A 23,965-nucleotide genomic window follows, 5' to 3' on the forward strand; every position below is an offset into this window, starting at 1 on the left:
GGAGCCTGGTGCCTGTGGCTTTCCAAAACATGGACCAAAGCCAGATTAATTGCAAAGCTTGCATGGTGCAGCTAATTAATCCGGTGTTGAAGACGTCCTCCCGTTAGCTTGCATGGCGCAGCTAATTAATCCGGTGTTGAAGACGTCCTTCCGTTTCCTGTACTGGGCGCATTTATATGCATGCACGTAATCAAGGAGGAGGCAGCCCACTCACCTTGCATGGCTGAAGGGAAAAAGAAAACCATGGCCAGCAGCCGGCGGCGGAGGGAAGAATCGCCGCGCCCGGAGGAGCGACGGGCTTCCTACTGCCGCGCCGCGCCGGACCCGCGCGCACGCCGCGGCGACCACGCTGGAGAAGCTGATGAGGGAGGAGTGCAGCGCGCCTGCGACGCCGGCGGTAGGTGCGCCTCCATCATCGAGACCACATCGGCATCAGGCCGGAGGCGGGATCCGGGAACATCGCTAGAGGTATGGTTCCGGCACGGATGGATGCGCCAGAGGTCAGCGAAGCCGGACGGGCGGCGGTTGACTTGGCGGAGGCGTCGGTGGTCGACGACGAAGAAGACGGGCGACGGCGGACTGGCCATGAGCTCGGCCTCCATGGCGCTCGTCAGAACGATGCTTGGTGGCACGGCCGCGCTGCAGCTATTGCCCGCGCTCGCGCATGTACATACAGAAGGAAAAACAACCATTGTTAGATTAAAGATCGATTGTAAAGAACAAAATAATATGGAATGGGACTTCCTGATCCCTCTGTATGAAGAGTGTCATGTCTCTCATGTGGATGGAGTGATGTCCGGAACATCCTGGATCAAACCCTCCATTGATGATTGTTGATCGACGGACGAAGATCGAAGAAATAAAAACCATTTGCATCATGGTTCGATAGACGCCAGGCCCCACGGTGGGCGCCAACTGTCGTAGTTCTAAGTCTGACAGTAGAATAGGGGTAGTATAACGGAGCATGATCTATCGAGATGCATATGGGTGACACGGTGGTTTTAGCGAGTTCGGGCCTCTCACGGTGGAGATAACAACCCTACGTCTCGTGCTCCGGAGAGGCTTTGTTTTATCTGAGTATATATCCGGAGATTACAATGTGTGTGAGTGGAAGAGAGGAACGGATCCCCATGCCTGAGCTAAGTCCTGAGACTCATAGTGAAAAGAGAGAGAGGTGGAAGAAAAGAGCCCCCCCTACGTCTAGTGGTGGGGGGTGGCTTATATAGAGTGCGCCACCCCCTCACCTCCTATGTTACAAAGTGGGGTATGAATGCCATAATGCCAGCCCGCTATTAAGCCCTCACTATTAGAAAGATGCCGACTGCCTTGCTGCCTGCTGGTCTTCGTATATCCGAGTGAGTCGTACGGTCGAGTGGTGAACCGTCATCCGAGTGGATGGTATGTTGCTTGGTCGAGTGGATAGTATGCTGCTTGTCCGAGTGGATAGTGTGTCTGTATGAAATTGACCTGGACTCACATGTTGTGTGGACCCCATGCTTCATGATATTTCGACCCTTCGTGGGCCTACCTGTTATGTATATCCCCAACACCCAAGGCACCCCAAGGTAATATTCAAGGAAGACTCGAGCGCCTAAGATTGGGGATGCCCCCCTCTTTCGTCTTCAAAACTATCGGTATACCTTACTCGGAGCTATACTTTTATTCGTCACATGATATGTGTTTTGCTTGGAGCGTATTTTCAATTTTACTTGTTGTTTGGATAAAATCATTGGATTTGAAATGTTGAATGAAAAAGAATCCTCCCATGGCTATTTAATTATTTGACTACTCGGTATTCTTCACTTATATCTTTTTGGAGTAGTTTGTCATTTACTCATGTGCTTCACATATATCCTATGAGTAAATGGTTGAATGAATTGAATATCATAAATCTGAATTTATATACGTTTAATATGCTTACAACATGGGGATTAATGACTTCACACAAAATAAGTATAGGTAGTAAACTTATTGAAAGTTAGCAAACGTAGAATTGGTCACTTGAACAATTCATGAAAGAATATTGAAGGAAGAGATATTTCACATATAAATATACTATCTTGGAAATCTTTTGTAATTGTGAGCACCCATTAAAATATTACATGCTAAAAGGTTGATGTCGGACAAGGAAAACAATGTAATGGGTTATGTTTTCTTATATCCGAAATAAAGTATATTGTCTTGGATCATCCAACATGTTGAGCTTGCTTGTTTCCCCTCATGCTAGCCAAATTCTTTGCACCAAGTAGAGATACTACTTGTGCTTCCAAACATTCCTTAAACCAGTTTTTCCATGAGAGTCCACCATACCTACCTATGGATTGAGTAAGATCCTTCAAGTAAGTTGTCATCGGTGCATGCAATGAAAATTGCCCTCTAAATATGTATGATCTATTAATGTGAAGAAAATAAGCTTTATACGATCTTGTGATGTGGAAGAAATAAAAGTGACGGACGGCATAATAAAGGTCCATATCACAAGTGGCAATATAAAGTGACGTTCTTTTGCATTAAGATTTTGTGCAACCAACCATAAAAGCGCATGAAAACCTCTGCTTCCCTCTGCGAAGGGCCTATCTTTTACTTTTATCTTCTACCCTTATGCAAGAGTCATGGTGATCTTCATTTTTCCTTTTTACATTTTATCCTTTGGCTAGCACATTGTGTTGGAAAGATCCTGATATATATCCAATTGGATGTAAGTTATCATGAACTATTATTGTTGACATTACCCTTGAGGTAAAAGGTTGGGAGGCGAATCTATAAGCCCCTATCTTTCTCTGTGTCCGATTAAAACTTTGAACCCATAAATATCACGTGACTGTTAGCAATTGTGAAAGATTAAATGATAGTTGAGTATGTGGAGTTTGCTAAATCAAAGCTCTGACATAGACCCTTACTGAAAATAAGATGAATTGCAATTGTTTGATGACTGAGAATATAGTTTGTTAGTTTCAAGAAAGTTTATGATCTATACTTTAACATGTGAATAGCTTGTTACTTGATAATGAAATTTTGTTCTGAAGATGAGCTACTGTTATGATATATAATGATGCTAGAAAAAGTGATTGGAACTATCATTGATGAAACTTATGCACTTTCTAGCATTCACACTTCATAAATTATTTCTTTTATCATTTACCTACTCGAGGACGAGCAGGAATTAAGCTTGGGGATGTTGATACATCTCCAACGTATCTATAATTTATGAAGTATTCATGCTATTATATTATCAACCTTGGATGTTTTATATGCATTTATATGCTATTTTATATGGTTTTTGGGACTAAACCATTAACCTAGAGCCCAGTGCCAGTTTCTGTTTTTTCCTTGTTTTAGAATATCGCAGAAAAGGAATACCAAACGGAATCCAATTGACGTGCCAATTTTTCACGATTTTTTATGGACCAAAAGAATACCCCGGAGTAAAAGAGTTGGGCCAGAAGAGCCTGGGCCGTCCACGAGAGTGGGGGCGCGTCCACCCCCTCCCCCCCAGGCGCGTGGGCCTACCTCGTGGACGACTTGGGCATCTCCTTGACGTGAGATCGACGCCAAAAATTCCTATAAATACAGAAACCTCTAGAAAATAACCTAGATCGGAAGTTCTGCCGCCGCAAGTGTAGCGACCAGACCTTAAACGGTCCAATCTCTGTGCTCCGGTGTCATCCCTGGATCAGTAATGCTGACACCACACAGTACTTGAAGGGTTTATAACAGAGTAGCAATCACACACTTATGACAATAAATATGGCTAAGGCCATCTAATAACGATAACAGCGGAAAGCTTGGAAGATATGTGAGTCCATCAACTCCAACGGCATCACTGAGTATAGAACCACGACCTAAAACTCCTTAATCATCGTCTGAAAAGTCTGCAACATTAACGTTGCAGCCCGAAAACGGGTCAGCACATGGAATATGCTGGCAAAGTAACACATAGAGAATAATGGAAAGACACAGCTATTTTACATACATATTTGGCTAGTGGAAAAGCTCTATGGTTACAGTTTTGTGTAAAGCCAATTTTTCCCTACTGCAAAGGAATAAATTTATTTAACTATTATGGTCGTTGTTAAACATTGAGAATGGTTGACAGCATCCTCAATCCCAATTAAAATAATCATCATTAAATCCCAACATCATTAACTATAGTAACATGATGAGATTCACATGATAATCCAGGTACTAGATACTCAAGATGTCCATAACCGGGGACACGGCTAACCATGATTAGTTTATACACTCTGCTGAGGTTTGCGCACTTTTCCCCACAAGACTCGATCGCCTCCGTTTGGTTTCTCGCACTACACGATGTTTGAGAAACGGATGACCGAGACATAGTCTTTCAGAAGCACTAGCACCTTACGATGGGTAGACCGTACCACCTACATCCTCTACATCTGCTAGTCTACCACTGTAAGAGTTTGCATGACTTAGTCAACTATGCTAGAGCCCATAATAGCTTGTGGCTGCACACGGAAGTTTCTAGCATGAATAATCTCTTGATCCCTTTGAACCTGGGTGGCGGTCCAAAAGAAAACAGGTAATCCTGGAATACCCAGGTGCCTCAATCCACCCAGATGTGTATTTAAGTTGCCACCTTAGCTAAACCATTGATTTAAAAATCTCACATTTGTCATGGATATCACTCACCCAATCCACGTCTACTAGCATAGCATAGCAATAATAAGCAAACGTAGAAGTAACTCCCAAAGGTTTGATAATAAACAGGTAATAGGTACTACCTCAACTACTTCCCAAACCCACAATTTAATTAGATCCTAATCATGCAACATGTAAGGATTGATCCAATGCAATAAAACTGGGTAGTAAAAGGTATGATCAAAGTGTTACTTGCCTTGCCGATGATCCGAGAAACCTAACGATTCGAAGTAACAAGCAGCGCACTCCGGGTACTCTATCGCAAACAAACAAGCATACAATAAGTACTCAACTAATGCACAGATAAAACTCAAATAAGAGATCTAACCAGAAAGTTCAACTTAAGAACTTCAGTTGGCAAAAAAAATCAAATCGAACGAAGCAACGAAAAACAAACGGCAAAAGAAACAGGCTTCGTTTACTAGTCTGGATCTAAGGCAATTTTTTACAGAAGCAAAAACTTTTTTAAGTTGTTAAACGGAAAGAGGGTTTCGAGACGAAACTCCATGCGCTTGAATCGCCTGATTCCGATAAATGAGCAAAAAGATAAACTAAAACGAAAATCGGATCAGAAATCGCGATCAGAAAAATCGCGGATTAAATCCGAGAAAAAGAAAAATGACGAACAGTTTAACAAACGAACGTTCATTACCTGGATCTAAACGATGAACACGTTTGTTAAAACACAGGAATCGAGCGAACGCTCGCTAAATAGAATAAACCGAAATAAAATTGATCTGATAAAAAATAAAAATAAACGGCGGCTACCTCGGGCGACGGCGCGGGCGGGCGCTAGGGTTTGGGGCGGCTCGGGCTGGGCTGGCTCGGGCCCCGGGCGGCGGCTTATAAGGGCTGCCCCGGGCAGAGTCCCGCTCGGGTACGGCCCAGAGTCGATTCGCGTTTTTTAATGATAACACGCAGAAAAACAAATAAAAGAGATACTGAACGGACTCCAAAAATCCTGAAATAAATTTTCCCCGACTTCTAAAATCAAGCCGGACAAAGTGAACATTTATTTGGGCCTAAATGCAATTTTGAAAAACGCACATTTTTCCTAAATTCAAATAAAATAGCAAATAAAACCAAATAAAATCTTATTTGATTTTTTTATTAAATCCTCAATATTTCTTTATTTTGGGAAAGTCATTTTATTCCCTCTCTCATATTTTTGTAATAGAAATTATTGAAGATAAAATTAATAAAATCAAATTATCCTATTTTCAAAATTTGAGACAACTCAATTATGAAAATAACCAAATCCCCAACTCTTTCCGAGGGTCCTTGAGTTGCGAAAAATTTCTAGGATCAACCAAAATGCAATAAATATGATGTGCAATGATGATCTAGTGTATAACATTCCAAATTGAAAAATTGGGATGTTACAAACAAGCTTTCCGCTGTTATCGTTATTAGATGGCCTTAAGCCATATTTATTGTAATAAGTTCTCTATTGAGACACTCGATGTAATAAGTGCGTGATTGCTACTCTGTTATAAACCCTTCAAGTACTGTGTGGTGTCAGCATTACTGATCCAGGGATGACACCGGAGCACAGAGATTGGACCGTTTGAGGTCTGGCCGCTACAAGATGGTATCAGAGCACACGCTGACTGTAGGACACAACCACTAAGCTAAAGACCTAGATCACTACTCACTCTCTTCTCTTCTGACCTCTCATCTTTTCTACTCTTTAGGATGGCGGATGCAAGGATCAAGTTCACGCAATCGGATGAAGATACACCCTTTGGACGTCACTTGAAGGAAGTTACTAGATATCTGAACATAGGAGTGCCAAGCTTCACCGGAACCTACAACGCCACTTTACCTGAAGAAGAGCGCTAGATGATTCAAGTTTAATTTCCAGGAAGGACGTTCATGCCAGTCACCGAGCCCATAGAGTTTTCCTTTGATGCACCAACATGGAGTCTAGGAAAGAGCATGGCAGCTCACATCGCCATGGGACGCATTGGAGAAGCCTTGCTGAGATGAGCTCTAGGAGATGATCAGCACCATAAAGGATAGATCAATTGCAGCTTTTATCCAGGAGTTAAACCAGCACATTCGACGTCAGGAGAACCAGATGTGCGCCGACATGATAGACCTGAAGAAGGCAAGGACAAGAATCAAGGAACTGGAGGAAGAACTCAAGGCTACACGTGAAGATTATGAAGAGGAAATCGAAGTATTAGTGGGGAAGAATGACGATCTGATCAAGAAGATTGGAATATTTATGGGAGGCCCTACGCCAATAGATGAAGACGAAGAACCCAAGGAGATTCGCCCGGAAGACTACATCATCATCGATGACACCGACTCAGATCCAGATGATAGCGATGATGACTATGTTGATGAAGCTGGAGCAGATATCATGGAGTCTGCAGCCAAAGAATATTTCTAGTAGACCACCTCATCAGTAGTAGTAGTCCACCATGTAAATATAGTAGTCCGAGCACTTTTGCGATAGTTAGATCGATTGTATGCCCTTGTTTGATTGAATGAAGTGAATTGTTTGCTTTTGTCTCATGTGCATATGGGTAGTGTTTTATCTTTAGACCCCCTCTATTCTTAAATCTCATATTTTCTAAACCCTCAAATGCCTCCGAGACGTGACCCCGGATTTACCTTTCCACCGGAGCTCACCCAGTTGATCCAACAGCAGAACACATTGATGCAGTTGCTAGTCCAGAATCAGAATCAGGGGAACAACAACAACAACCCACCACCACGACCACCACCTGTTGATCACTTAGCCCGTTTTCTTAGGCTGAATTCGCCGGTGTTTGCTAGTAGCACCGAGCTGATAGTAGCAGATGATTGGCTCCGCAAGACAGCTAGAGAGTTGACCACAGCAGGATCCACTGATGCGGAGAAGGTGAAGTTTGCCGCACATCAGCTTGAAGGACCCGCAACATCATGGTGGGAGAATTTCACAGCCACTTTCCCTGTCGATACTATCACATGGGACCAGTTTCAGCATGCTTTTTGAACTGCCCATGTTTCAGCGGGAGCTATGGCCATGAAGAAGCGAGAGTTTCGCAACTTGCACCAAGGAGGACGGATAGTGGGCCAGTATGTGGAGGACTTTAGTAAATTAGCATGTTATGCCCCAGATGATGTTGCTATGGATGCAGTAAAGCAGGAGAAGTTTCTGGAAGGGCTGAATGATGAGTTGAGCATGTAGTTGATGGTAGCAACCTTCAACAACTACCAGGAGTTGGTAGATCGTGCTCTTATGATTGAAGGGAAGCAGCAGCAAATTGAAAATCACAAGAGGAAGTATGCACAAGGAAAGTACAATTCAGGAGCTCAGTAGAAGCAGATTTACCCCTAGACCGGGAGGACATTTTTAGCATACCCATGGAGGAGGTAGCTTGCACAATCACAATGGACCCAAGAATGGTAATGGGAATGGAGGAAGCAACGGCCAGAACCGCACCAACCCATCAACCCTAGCCAAGAAAGACCTGAGCCAAGTCACTTGCTTTAAGTGCCAGAAGACCGGACATTATGCCAATGAATGTCCTGAATCACAGAATGGAAATGGAAATGGAAGCTCTGGGAAGAAGCCGAACCATTTCAACAGGGGGCAGGTGAACCATGTTAATGTGGAGGAGGTTGAAGAGCAGCCGGATGTAGTAATTGGTAAGTTTTTGGCTAAGTCATTTACTGCACTCGTTCTTTTCGATACTGGTGCATCGCACTCATGCATATCAAGGGGATTTGTGGATAAGTATAAACTGCCAACCCAAGCCCTTAGGTCACCCATGTTAGTAACCTTGCCTGGAGCAGAATATATGGCTAGTCTATGGTGTGATCGGTTACCATTAAGGATTGGTAACTATGTTTTTCCCTCGGACCTAATAGTATTGGAATCCCAAGGATTGGATGTGATATTAGGCATGGATTGGTTATCAAAGTATGAAGGGAATATTGAATGTGCTGGTAAGTCAATTTTGCTTACCACCCCAGAAGGGAGAAGGATCAAGTATGTATCCCGACATGTGCCAAAGAGGACTCAAATAAATTGTTTAACCGGAGTTGTGCAGGAGGAAGTACCAGTAGTGAAGGATTTCCCTGAAGTATTTCCAGAAGAGTTGCCAGGCATGCCACCGAATAGATATATTGAGTTTTTGATTGAGCTATTGCCAGGCACAGGGCCAATATCAAAGAGACCATATAGGATGCATGTAAAGGATTTGGTGGAAATTAAGAAGCAAATTAAGGAGTTACTGGATAAAGGATATATTCGCCCAAGTTCTTCACCTTGGGGATCGCCAGTACTTCTAGTAGAAAAGAAGGATGGATTGTTAAGGATGGTTGTCGATTATCGAGGATTGAATGAAGTAACCATCAAGAACAAGTACCCACTACCGATGATCAATGATCTGTTTGATCGATTGCAAGGAGCTAAGGTATTTTCCAAGATTGATCTGTGATCAGGATACCACCAGTTAAAGATTTAGGAACATGATATACCCAAGACGGATTTTACCACCAGGTATGGGCTGTACGAGTATACCGTTATGTCATTTGGTCTGACTAACGCACCTGCATATTTTATGAACATGATGAACAAGGTGTTTATGGAGTTCTTGGATAAGTTCGTTGTAGTGTTCATTGATGATATCCTGGTTTACTCAAAGAATGAAGAGGAGCATAAGGAACATTTGCGTTTGGTTCTTGGAAAGCTCAGAGAACATCAATTATATGCCAAATTTAGCAAATGTGAGTTTTGGTTGAAGGAAGTTGGATTTCTCGGACACGTTATATCCGGAGAAGGGATAGCAGTAGATCCCACTAAAGTTGATACCGTGACCAAGTGGGAAGCACCAACCACCGTGGGAGAGATCCGGAGTTTTCTTGGACTCACAGGATACTACCGGAGGTTTATTGAGAGTTTCTAAAATATTGTGAAGCCTATGACTGAGTTGTTGAAGAAGGATACCAAGTTCATATGGACGGAGGAATGTGAGGCTAGTTTTCAGGAGTTGAAGAAACGTTTGGTTACTTCACCAGTGTTGATTTTGCCAGACCAGACCAAGGATTATGAGGTGCATTGCAACGCTTCACGATGAGGACTTGGAGCAGTGCTTATGCAGGAAGGGAGAGTTGTTTCATATGCCTCACGACAGCTTAAGCCTCATGAGTTGAATTATGCTATGCATGATTTGGAGTTAGCAGCCGTAGTGCATGCCCTGAAGACCTGGAGACATTTTCTGATTGGAAACCATTGCGAAGTGTATACGGATCATAAGAGTTTGAAGTATATTTTCACACAAAAGGAGTTGAACCTCAGACAAAGGAGATGGTTGGAGCTCATCAAAGATTATGATATGAAATTGCATTATCACCCCGGAAAGGCTAACGTAGTAGCTGACGCATTAAGCCATAAGAGCCATGTCAACACCATAATGACAGGAGAATTACCAAGGGAGTTAGCCAAAAATCTTCGAGAGTTATGTTTAGAAATAGTTTCAAGAGGCTATGTAGCAGCATTGGAGATTCAGTCTACATTGATGGATAAAATCAGAGAAGCCCAAAGGACTGACAAGGAGATTGCTTCTATTAAGGAGAAAATTAGCAAAGTAAAAGCTAAGGGATTTCGTGAGGATGAGCACGATACCTTATGGTTTGAAGACCGTGTCTATGTACCAAATGATCCAGAGATTAGAAAGCTAATTCTACAAGAAGCCCATGATTCACCATATTCGATTCACCCAGGAAATACCAAGATGTATTTGGATTTGAAGGATATTTTCTGGTGGACCAGAATGAAGAAGGATATTGCGGAGTATGTAGCAATTTGTGATGTATGTCAGAGAGTGAAGGCAGAGCATCAGAAGCCAGCAGGATTGCTACAAACATTGCCAATACCCGAATGGAAGTGGGATAAGCTAGGCATGGATTTTATTACAGGATTGCCCAGAACACGTTCAGGCTATGACTCGATATGGTTTGTAGTCGATCGTTTGATAAAAGTAGCTCATTTCATTCCAGTGAAGACTACCTATACCAGTGCAAAGTTGGCAAAGATATACATGACCAGGATCGTATGTCTGCATGGAGTTCCAAGGAGCATTGTATCAGATAGAGGAACCCAGTTTACTTCAAAGTTCTGGAATCAGTTGCATGAGACTTTGGGAACCAGACTAGAGCTTAGCACAGCTTTCCACCCGCAGACAGATGGACTGACTGAGAGAGTCAACCAGATCTTGGAGGATATGCTAAGAGCTTGTGTGCTAGATTACAGATCAAGTTGGGACGAGAGTTTGCCGTATGCAGAATTCTCTTACAACAATAGATATCACTCCAGTTTGAAGATGGCCCCTTTCGAAGCCTTGTATGAAAGGAGGTGCAGGACACCGTTGTCGTGGGACGAAGTTGGAGACCACCAGTTGTTTGGACCTGATTTGATTAAGGAGTCTGAACATAAGGTGAAGTTGATTCGCTATGGGCTCAAGGTAGCCCAGTCCAGGCAGAAGAGCTACGCAGATTCTAAACGCAAGGAGACAGTTTACGAAGTCGGAGACCGCGTTTATCTTCGAGTATCTCCACTATGAGGAATTAAGCGTTTTTGGAGTTAAGGGAAAGTTAGCGCCACGTTTTGTAGGACCATATCGAGTTTTGGAACGTATGGGAGAAGTGGCCTACAAGTTGGAATTGCCCGAAGGATTGTCGGGAGTTCATGATGTATTCCACGTTTCCCTATTGAAGAGGTGCCATGCGGAGATGGCTGATATACCACTAAGAGATACAGTGCCATTGGAAGCGATTCAGTTGGACAGTGATTTGACCTATGAGGAGAAACCCGTCAAGATTCTTGAGTATGCCAGCCGAGTAACCCGCAACAAGGTTATCAAGTTTTGCAAAGCTCAGTGGAGCCACCACACGGAGGATGAAGCCACCTGGGAGCGAGAGGAAGATTTGCTGAAGGACCACCCTCACCTATTTTCTAGCCAACCCGAATCTCGAGGGCGAGATTCATCTTAAGGGGGGTAGGTTTGTAACATCCCAAATTTTCAATTTGGAATTTTATACACTAGATCATCATTGCATATCATATTTATTGCATTTTGATTGATCCTAGAAATTTTTCGCAACTCAAGGACCCTCGGAGACAGTTGGGGATTTTGTTATTTTCATAATTGAGTTGTCTCAAATTTTGAAAATAGGATCATTTGATTTTATTTATTTTATCTTCAATAATTTCTATTACAAAAATATGAGAGAGGGAATAAAATGAATTTCCCAAAATAAAGAAATATTGAGGATTTAATAAAAAAATCAAATAAGATTTTATTTGGTTTTATTTGCTATTTTATTTGAATTTAGGAAAAATGCGCCTTTTTCAAAATTGCATTTAGCCCAAATAAATGTTCACTTTGTCCGGCTTGATTTTAGAAGTCGGGGAAAATTTATTTCAGGATTTTTGGAGTCCGTTTAGTATTTCTTCTATTTGTTTTTCTGCGGGTTATTATTAAAAAAACGCGAACCGACTCCGGGCCGTACCCGAGCGGGACTCCGCCCGGGGCAGCCCTTATAAGGCGCCGCCCCAAACCCTAGCGCCCGCCCACGCCGCCGCCTCGCCACCGCCGCCCGAGGTAGCCGCCGTCGCCGGCGGTTTTCTTTAGAAAACCGCCCGTTATTTTTAAAAGCCGCAGTTTATTTTTATTTTTTATTAGATCGGTTTTATTTTGGTTTATTCTATTTAGCGAGCGTTCGCTCGATTCATGCGTTTTAACGAACGTGTTCGTCGTTTAGATTCAGTTAACGAACGTTCGTTCGTTAAACTGTTCGTCATTTTTCTTATTCTCAGATTTAATCTGCGATTTTTCTGATCGTGATTTCTGATCCGATTTTCATTTTAGTTTATCATTTCGCTCGTTTATCGGAATCAGGCGATTCAAGCGCCTGGAGTTTCGTCTCGAAACCCTCTTTCTGTTTAACCAACTTAAACAAGTTTTTGCTCCTGTAAAAATTGCCTTAGATCCAGAATAGTAAACGAAGCCTGTTTCTTTTGCCGTTTGTTTTTTGTTGCTTCGTTCGATTTGATTTTTTTGCCAACCGGAGTTCTTAAGTTGAACTTTCTGGTTAGATCTCTTATTTAAGTTTTATCTGTGCATTAGTTGAGTACTTATTGTATGCTTGTTTGTTTGCGATAGAGTACCCGGAGTCCGCCGCTTGTTACTTCGAATCGTTAGGTTTCCCGGATCATCAGCAAGGCAAGTAACACTTTGATCATACCTTCTACTACCCAGTTTTATTGCATTAGATCAATCCTTGCACGTTGCATGATTAGGATCTAATTAAATGGTGGGTTTGGGAAGTAGTTGAGGTAGTACCTATTACCTGTTTATTATCAAACCTTTGGGAGTTACTTCTACGTTTGCTTATTATTGCTATGCTATGCTAGTAGACGTGGATTGGGTGAGTGATATCCATGACAGATGTGAGATCTTTAAATCAATGGTTTATCTAAGGTGGCAACTTAAATACACATCTAGGTGGATTGAGGCACCTGGGTATTCCAGGATTGCCTGTTTTCTTTTGGACCGCCACCCAGGTTCAAATGGATCATGAGATTATTCATGCTAGAAACTTCCGTGTGCAGCCACAAGCTATTATGGGCTCTAGCATAGTTGACTAAGTCATGCGAACCCTTACAGTGGTAGACTAGCAGATGTTGGGGATGTAGGTGGTACGGTCTACCCATCGTAAGGTGCTAGTGCTTCTGAAAGACTATGTCTCAGTCATCTGTTTCTCAAACACCGTGTAGTGCGAGAAACCAAACGGAGGTGATCGAGTCTTGTGGGGAAAAGTGCGCAAACCTCGGCAGAGTGTATAAACTAATCATGGTTAGCCGTGTCCCAGGTTATGGACATCTTGAGTATCTAGTACCTGGATTATCATGTGAATCTCATCATGTTACTATAATTAATGATGTTGGGATTTAATGATGATTATTTTAATTGGGATTGAGGATGTTGTCAACCATTCTCAATGTTTAACAACCACCATAATAGTTAAATAAATTTATTCCTTTGCAGTAGGGAAAAATTGGCTTTACGCAAAACTGTAACCATAGAGCTTTTCCACTAGCCAAATATGCCAGCATATTCCATGTGCTTACCCGTTTTTGGGCTGCAACGTTAATGTTGCAGACTTTTCAGACGATGATTAAGGAGTTTTAGGTCGTGGTTCTATACTCAGTGAAGCCGTTGGAGTTGATGGACTCACTTATCTTCCAAGCTTTCCGCTGTTATCGTTATTAGATGGCATTAAGCCATATTTATTGTAATAAGTTCTCTATTGAGACACTCGATGTAATAAGTGTGTGATTGCTACTCTGTTATAAACCCTTCAAGTACTGTGTGGTGTCAGCATTACTGATCCAGGGATGACACCGGAGCACAGAGATTGGACCGTTTGAGGTCTGGTCGCTACAGCAAGCCTCTGTAGCCACAAGAAATCAATCTAGGCCCTCTTTGGCACCCTGCCGGAAGGGGCCATCATCACCGGAGGGCGTGGAGGAGGATACCGGAGGGGCCATCATCACCATGAAGGCCAAGGACCAGAGGGGGAACCTCTCCCCATCTAGGGGGGAGGCCATGGAGGAGGAAGCACAAGGAGGAGAACCTCTCCTCCTCTCTCTCGGTGGCACCGGAGTGCCATTGGGAGGGGAAGCATCGTCGCGGTGATTGTCTTCATCAACATCACCATCATCATCACCATCCTCATCTTTTTTACGCGGTCCACTCTCCCGCACCCCGCTGTAATCCCTACTTGAACATGGTGCTTTATGCCACATATTATGATCCAATGATGTGTTGCCATCCTATGATGTTTTGAGTAGATATCTTTTGTCTTTGGGTTGATTGATGATCTAGATTGGTATGAGTTGTATGTTTTACTTTGGTGCTGTCCTATGGTGCCCTCTGTGTCGCGCGAGAGTGAGGGATTCCCCCTGTAGGGTGTTGCAATATGTCCATGGTTTTCTTATTGTCTGCGTTGCGTGAGTGACTGAAACACAAACACGGATAAGCAGGACATGGCGTATGGGAATAAAGAGGACTTGATACTTTAATGCTATGGTTGGGTTTTACCTTAATGATCTTTAGTGGTTGCGGATGCTTGCTAGAGTTCCAATCATAAGTGCATATGATACAAGAAGAGAAAGTATGTTAGCTTATGCCTCTCCCTCATATGAAACTGCGATAGTGATTACCGGTTTTGTTAACAATTGCCTAGGACAATTCCGCACACCGATCCACCATTATTCCACACTCGCTATTTATAATATTTAGTAATATATTCTAACTTTATGATAACAGCCCCTACTTTTATATTTTATCTCTGCGATATCATGCAAAGTTATCCTCTTCATACCCACAATATAGTTTTATTTCTCGTTTCTAGTTGGAAGCAAATGTTCGGTGTACGTAGAGTCTTATTAGTGGCAGATAGGGCTTGAGAGAATATTGATCTTACCTTTAGCTCCTTGTGGGTTTGACACTCCATACTTATCACTTCCACCTTTGGAAATTGCTACGATGATTCCCTGCACTTGGGGTTATCAGAGGGCATCATGATCATTCTTAGAACAACAACATATATATATATATGTTGTCATAGGATTTCTTATGCTAAAGTAACAATTTATTCACAGTGTAAAGTACGAATTAGAAACATCATTGAAAACAAACAAACTATAATCTTAGTCATTGAATCAATTGCAATTTATCATAACATCGGAAAGAGTCAATATAAGAGCTTTTCAGCATGTCCACATACTCAACTATCATTTAGTATTTCACAATTGCTAACACTCACGCAATACTTTATGGGTATGAAGTTTTAATCGGACATAGAGAAAGATAGGGGCTTATAGTTTTGCCTTCCAACCTTTTACCTCAAGGGTAATGTCAACAATAATAGTTTATGAAAACCCACATCGAATTAGCTATATATATATCAGGATCTTTCCAACACACAGTGCTTGCCAAAATATAAAATGTAAAAAGGAGAGGTGAAGATCACCATGACTCTTGTATACGGTACAAGACAAAAATAAAAGATAGGCCCTTAGAAGAGGCTAGCATAGATTGTCATGTGCTTTTATGGTTGGATGCACAAGATCTTAATGCAAAAGAACGTCACTTTACATTACCACTTGTGATAGGAACCTTTATTATGCAGTCTGTCGCTTTTATTTCTTCCATATAACAAGATCGTATAAAGCTTATTTTCTCCACACTAATAAATCATACATATTTGGAGAGCAATTTTTATTGCTTGCAACAATGACAACTTACTTGAAGGATCTTACTCAATACATAGGTAGATATGGTGGACTCTCATGGCAAAACTGGGTTTAAGGATATTTGGAAGCACAAGTAGTATCTCTACTTGGTGCATAGACTTTGGCTAGCATGAGGGGGAAAGGCAAGCTCATCATGTTGTATGATCCATGATAATATAATTTATTTCGGATATAAGAAAACATAACCCATTACGTTGTCTTCCTTGTCCAACATCAACTTTTTAGCATGTCATATTTTAATGAGTGCTCACAATCATAAAAGATGTCCAAGATAGTATATTTATATGTGAAAACCTCCCTTTCTTAATTACTTCCTATTAATTGCAACGATGACCAAACATGTGTTTGTCAACTATCAACAACTTTTATTCATCATACTCTTTATATGTGAAGTCATTACTCTCCATAAGATCAATATGATCTCTTTATTTCTTTTTATTCTTTCTGTTTTTTCTCAAGATCATAGCCAGATAACCAAGCCCTTGACTCAAAACTATTTTTTATTATATATAGCTCACGGACTCAATTACATAGATAAGGATCAATACTAAAACTCAAAGCTAGATCATACTAAACTTTATTCTACTAGATCAAGATATAACCAAAAGGATCGGACTAAGAAAAGCGGTAAAGATGTAAGTGTGATGGTGATATGATACTGGGGCACTCCCCCAAGCTTGGCAATTGCCAAGGGGAGTGCCCATACCCGATACTCAGTTCAACTTTGGTGGTAGTGATGATGGAGTTGTTGATGATGTAGGCTTGTCGTCCATCTTCCAAGGCATAGGCTCACAATCATAGGAGGACGATCGAGTCTCCGGGATCCTCAAATCTGTAGCCAAACTCATCCTCTTGAATCTATATTCATCCTCACAGTTTTGGTTTTACAGGTCATAAATCTGGGCTTGGAGGTGCTCGATTTTCTTGTGAAGCTTGAAGATGGTCTCCTCAATGTTCTTGGCATCCAGCTTGTGGTTGTTGGTGAACTCCGTGATCATCATGTGGTTGGCGTCGAGTCCGCGATCCACCATCCGCTGGCACTTGAAAACTTGTTGCTCCATTGTTTCGAGTCTTGTCTCCATGCTTCCGGTCCTCCTTGGTCCCTCAACATCGCGGGTGTGCAGCACCCCCTCAGACAACTCAATGGTTTGAGGGTGTTTCAGCACCTCCACAAGGTAGGGGTTGATGACCCTCTCGAAAAACTTATCCTTGGGGGCGCTTGAAGATGTCATGGTGATCTAGATCTGTTAGAAAAACAGCTCAAAACAAAAGCAGGAGATCTTTGCGTGGTACGGTAGTCAAAACCTTCGGGAGATTATATAATGAGTTTTTACCGACCAAAAGAAGTATCGTGAAAGAAAACAGAGTCTGGAGGGCACACGAGGTTCCCACGAGGCAGGGGGCGCGCCCAGGGGGGTAGGGCGCGCCCTCCACCCTTGTGGACGCCTCGTGTCCTTTCCGGACTGCTTCTTATTTTCCTATTTTCTTAAATATTCCAAAACAGAGAAAAATTACTAATAGAACTATTTTGGAGTCGGTTTACTTACCGTACCACATACCTATTCCTTTTCGGGGTCTGAAACATTATGGAAAGTGTCCCTTATGTATTCCTCCGGGGTTACGGTGTCAATAACATTGGTTTCAACGTTTATGGGATTACCTGAGATATAATGTTTGATCCTTTGACCGTTCACCACCCTCAGATTTGTGCCTTCGAAGTTGTTGATTTTTATGGCACCGGAACGATAGACCTGCTCGATAACGTAAGGACCTTCCCATTTAGAGAGGAGTTTTCCTACAAAAAATCTTAAACGGGAGTTGTATAACAGAACATAATCACCTACATTAAACTCACGTTTTCGTATCCTTTTATCATGCCATCTTTTAACTTTTTCTTTAAATAGTTTAGCATTCTCATAGGCCTGGGTTCTTCACTCATCAAGTGAGCTAATGTCAAATAGTCTCTTCTCACCGGCAAGTCTGAAGTCATAGTTGAGCTCTTTAACGGCCCAATATGCCTTATTTCTAGTTTGAGAGGTAAGTGATATGCTTTTCCATAAACCATTTTATACAAAGACATACTCATAGGATTTTTATATGCAGTTCTATAGGCCCATAACGCATCATCAAGTTTCTTGGACCAATTCATTCTAGATCTATTAACAGTCTTTTGCAAAATTAATTTAAGCTCTCTATTACATAGTTCTACTTGACAACTAGACTGTGGGTGGTAAGGGGATGCAATTCTATGATTAAAATCATACTTAGCAAGCATTTTATGAAAAGCACCATGAATAAAATGTGAAACACCATCAGTCATTAAATATCTAGGGACTCCCAACCTCGGAAAAATAACTTCTTTAAGCATCTTAATAGAGGTGTTATGATCAGCACTACTAGTTGGTGTCGGTGTTCGGGGAACGGGGGTCCCCAGACTTGCCTGCCTGTGGCCCGCGGCATGGCTGAGCTAGCAGGCCATACGGCCCATCTTCACCAACAAAGAATCCAAGACCCTCGCGAGGCGGACGACGCAAGGCCTCCTCTGGAGAGGCCTAGCTAGGCAGTCTCATGAGGAGCGGAGATATAAAGGCCGGGCAAACCTCATGAGGCCCTCGTGACGTGAGCCATGACGCACGACACTAGGCGGGCGCCAGGCGGGCGATAGCGGGCGCAGCATCCTTGTTTCCTCTTTGGTGCTAAGGATGCCAGCGCAGGCGAAGAGTACCGAGGCATCAGGCAAAGGTTGCTATATTGGTGCAACGAGACCAAGACCAGGAGGACGGCAAGACGGAGGTCATTGTGGAGCCCAAGACGGCGTCACCACCAGAGCTTTTGGAAGGCGAAGACCACCTTTGTCAGGATAGCTTGTACTAGTTGTCCCCCTTCAAATTAGCCCGCCATTGTTGGCTCCCTTCCCGCTCAATATTTGGGAAGAGGACCAGGGCCTATATAAGTAGAGCTAGCCACCATAGAAGGGGGGACGGGATATGAGGATCTCATCTCACCTTAGCTTGATCCAACCCGATCGATAGCCTACACACAAGAACACCTCAACCCCAGGAGGCTGTTCTTCCCTTGTACCGTTCATCATCGGCCTTAGAGGAAATCCACCACCACCACACTGGAGTAGGGTATTACACCACAACGGTGGCTCGAACCAGTATAAACCTCGTGTCTTTCTGTGTTGCAAGTTCGTCCGCGAGATCTTAGCAAGCTAGGGCATAGGTTGGTAGGAGGGAAAGACTTCGCGCGCACTCCAGTGTTCGAACCTTAAGGGTTAGCCGGAACCCCACATCCGACATTTGGCGCGCCAGGTAGGGGTGCGCCGGAGCTCCTCCTCCACCGGCCAGCTCGTCGACGCCCCTCAGCCACAATGACCGGTGACTCAAGGGCCGGCTCTGACCGCTGGGAAGCCTGGCCGGCTCGGGCAGCACCGCCTACCCATGAAGGTCTCGACCCCACACTCCAGGCGGCACGGGCGCCGCCAAACTCCATCGGACGTGGTCAACACGGCTAGGCGTCGTCCACCCTCACCCCACGGCAGGTATGGGCCGCCGCAAGAGCGGCGAGCCATGCCGCAGCAATGGCACCGTACTCACGGCGGGAGCAAGCAAACATGCGGGCAGCGCTCACCGTAGCAAGGGAGCTGCTGCGTTGCAGGCTGATGGAAAGCGGTCGGGACACACTGCTGGAGCATGTTGCCAAGCTGATGGATGCAGCGGCATCGGGAGCACCACCCTTCTGCTATTGACTTCCTCCCTAGGCTACTGCAGGGCCGCACAGCAAACCTCACCACATCTGCGCGCCATCAACTATGCCCGGAGGCTTCAGCAACATCAGCACGGCCAGCGGCGCAGGGGGCTCGACTCCCCCATGCCGCCCGCGGCGGGCACGGGTGCAAGCGTCGCCCCCCACGGTCCCATCCGGATGCCGTACTGTCATCCCCAGGGCGCCACCATGGGCCGAGCAACATGGAGCATGGGGCACCACGGCGAGGTGTTCGGGGGGACGGCCCCGGAAGCCTACATGCCCCGCATGATGGACCAAGGGTACGCACCAGAGGACGACCCTGGCTCGTTCATTGGAGAAGAGTAGGGAGAGGGGGCGCTAGGAGTCGATGCCTTCCAAGAACCAACGGAGAACCACAACGATCGCGCCGACAATGGCAACTACAGGGTACCGCTAATCTCTCAGGAACTGGCTTATGCTAACCATGGGCTGCAGATGAATCGGGTTGCAGCGTCGATCGACGACCCTAGCACAGCGGCACCCGTTCCAACAAGGGAGACACGCTGGGGCCGCCGGGAGGGAGCCAGGAGCAAGGCCCCTCCCCAAGGCATGCGAAACCAGGGGACATGATACGTCTCCATCGTATCTACTTTTCCAAACACTTTTGCCCTTGTTTTGGACTCTAACTTGCATGATTTGAATGGAACTAACCGGGACTGACGTTGTTTTCAGCAGAATTACCATGGTGTTATTTATGTGCAGAAACAAATGTTCTCGAAATGACCTGAAACTTCACGGAGCAGCTTTTTGGAAAATATAAAAAATACCTGCAAAATATGAAGGCCAGGGGGCCCACCACCTGTCCACGAGGGTGGGGGGCGCGCCCCCCTACCTCGTGGGCCCCCTGGTGCCTCTCCGACTCCAACTCCAACTCTATATATTATGTTTCGGGGAGAGAAAAATCAAACAGAAGAATTCATCACGTTTTACGATACGGAGCCGCCGCCAAGCCCTAAAACCTCTCGGGAGGGCTGATCTGGAGTCCGTTCGGGGCTCCGGAGAGGGGAATCCGTCGCCATCGTCATCATCAACCATCCTCCATCACCAATTTCATGATGCTCACCGCCGTGCGTGAGTAATTCCATCGTAGGCTTGCTAGACGGTGATGGGTTGGATGAGATTTATCATGAAATCGAGTTAGTTTTGTTAGGGTTTGATTCCTAGTGTCCACTATGTTCTGAGATTGATGTTGCTATGACTTTGCTATGCTTAATGCTTGTCACTAGGGCTCGAGGGCCATGATTTCAGATCTGAACCTATTATGTTTTCATGAATATATGAGAGTTCTTGATCCTATCTTGCAAGTCTATAGTCACCTACTATGTGTTATGATCCGGCAACCCCGAAGTGACAATAATCGGGACCACTTCCGGTGATGACCGTAGTTTGAGGAGTTCATGTATTCACTATGTGTTAATGCTTTTGTTCGATACTCTATTAAAAGGAGGCCTTAATATCCCTCAGTTTCCGCTAGGACCCCGCTGCCACGGGAGGGTAGGACAAAAGATGTCATGCAAGTTCTTTTCCATAAGCACGTATGACTATATTCGGAATACATGCCTACATTACATTGATGAACTGGAGCTAGTTCTGTGTCACCCTAGGTTATGACTGTTACATGATGAACCACATCCGGCATAATTCTCCATCACCGATCCATTGCCTACAAGCTTTCCATATATTGTTCTTCGCTCATTTACTTTTCCGTTGCTATTGCTATCATCACTACAAAATACCAAAAACATTACTTTTACTAATGTTACCTTTTGTTACCGTTACCACTACTATCATATTACTTTGCTACTCAAAACTTTGCTGCAGATATTAAGTTTCCAGGTGTGCTTGAATTGACAACTCAGCTGCTAATACTTGAGAATATTCTTTGGCTCCCCTTGTGTCAAATCAATAAATTTGGGTTGAATACTCTACCCTCGAAAACTGTTGCGATCCCCTATACTTGTAGGTTATCAAGACTATTTTCTGGCGCCGTTGCCGGGGAGCATAGCTCTATTCTTTGAGTCACTTGGGATTTATATCTGCTTATCATTATGAAGAACTTGAAAGATCCAAGAACTAAGATTTATCCCTCAACTACGAGGGGAGGTAAGGAACTGCCATCTAGCTCTTTACTTGATTCACCTTCTATTTTGAGTAAGCTTGCGACACCTAAACCTGTTTCTGCTATTCGTTCTGATATGTCGCATGTTATTGATGATGCTACTTCTGCTATACATGATACTTATGATGAAACTACTTCTATGCTTGATACTACTGTGCCACTTGGTGAATTCTTGATGAACTTGCTAGGGCTAGAGAGATTGAAAATATTGAATATGATAATACTGATGAAAGTGATGATGAAGAGTCACTTGTTATTCATGAGGGTTATGTTTTTGATCAAGAAGCTTCTTTAGCTATTTTAGCTTGCAAAGATAGATACGAACTTAAGAGGTTATTAGCTAAATGGAACAAGCAATCTCTAAATGCTAGAATGAAACCTGACCCTCCTTTTGCTACTTCACCTATCTGTGTTACTGATAAGGATTATGAGTTCTCTGTTGACCCTGATATAATTACTTTGGTTGAATCTGATCCTTTTCATGGCTATGAATCTGAAACTGTTGTGGCACATCTTACTAAATTAAATGATATAGCCACCTTGTTCACTAAAGATGAGAGAACTCACTACTTTTATATCCTTAAAATATTTTCGTTCTCATTAAAGGGTGATGCTAAGATATGGTTTAATGCTCTCGATCCTGGTTGTGTGCGTAGTCCCCAGGATATGATTTATTACTTCTCTGCTAAATATTTCCCTGCTCATAAGAAACAAGCTGCTTTAAGGGATATATATAATTTTGTGCAAATTGAAGAAGAGAGTCTCCCACAAGCTTGGGGGAGGCTTCTCCAATTACTTAATGCTTTGCCTGATCATCCTCTTAAGAAAAATGAAATACTTGATATCTTTTATAATGGACTAACCGATGCCTCCATAGATTACCTGGATAGTTGTGCTGGTTCTATTTTCAGGGAAAGAACACCGGATGAAGCTGAAATTTTATTGAATAATATGTTGACAAATGAAAATAATTGGACACCTCCGGAGCCAATTCCTAAGCCTATTCCTAAACCAACTCCGAAGAAGAGGGGTGTTCTATTTCTCAGTCCTGAAGATATGCAAGAGGCAAAGAAATCTATGAAAGAAAAAGGTATTAAAGCTGAATATGTTAAGAATTTACCTCCTATTGAAGAAATACATGGTCTTAATTTACCGCCTGTTGAAGAAACATATGGTCTTAATCCTTTACCTATTGAAGAAACTCATTGTCTTGATAACCCGACACAGGTACTAAAGGTAAATTCTCTCTATAGATATGATAAAGCTGAAATCCCATTTACTAAATTTGCTAGCCATTGCTTAGATGAGTTTGATAAATTTATGGTTAAGAAAGAAAATTTTAATGCTTATTTTGGTAGACAATTGAAATACAATTCAAATATGCTTGAGCACTTGGGTGATTATATGGCTAATGTCAAAGGTGAACTTAAACTTATTAGTAAACATGCTTCTATGGTTACCACTCAGGTAGAACAAGTACTTAAAGATCAAAATGATTTTCTCAATGAATTGAATAGTAAGGATAATGATAATGTTGTTAGAGTTATGACTAGAGGTGGTAAATGACTCAGGAACCTTTGTATCTTGAAGGCCATCCTAAGAGAATTGAGCAAGATTCTCAGAGAAATAATATAGATGCACCTAGTCCTTCTAAAAGGAAGAAAAAGAAAAATGGTAGGACTTTGCATGCTTCTAGTGAACCTATTACTGAAACACCTGAGAATCCAAATGATATTTCTATTTCTGATGCTGAAACTCAATCTGGTAATGAACCTGAAACTAGTAATAATGTTAATGATAATGTTCATGATGATACTCAACCTAGTAATGATAATGATATAGATATTGAACCTGATGTTGATCTTGATAACCCACAATCAAAGAACCAACGTTATGATAAGAAAGACTTTGTTGCTAGGAAACATGGTAAAGAAAGAGAACCATGGGTTCAGAAACCCATGCCTTTTCCTCCCAAACCATCCAAGAAAAAGGATGATGAGGATTTTGAGTGCTTTGCTGAAATGATTAGACCTATCTTTTTGTGTATGCGATTAACTGATATGCTCAAAATGAAT

Source organism: Triticum dicoccoides, chromosome 4A (genome assembly GCF_002162155.2).
Source record: "Triticum dicoccoides isolate Atlit2015 ecotype Zavitan chromosome 4A, WEW_v2.0, whole genome shotgun sequence".
NCBI lineage: Eukaryota > Viridiplantae > Streptophyta > Magnoliopsida > Poales > Poaceae > Triticum > Triticum dicoccoides.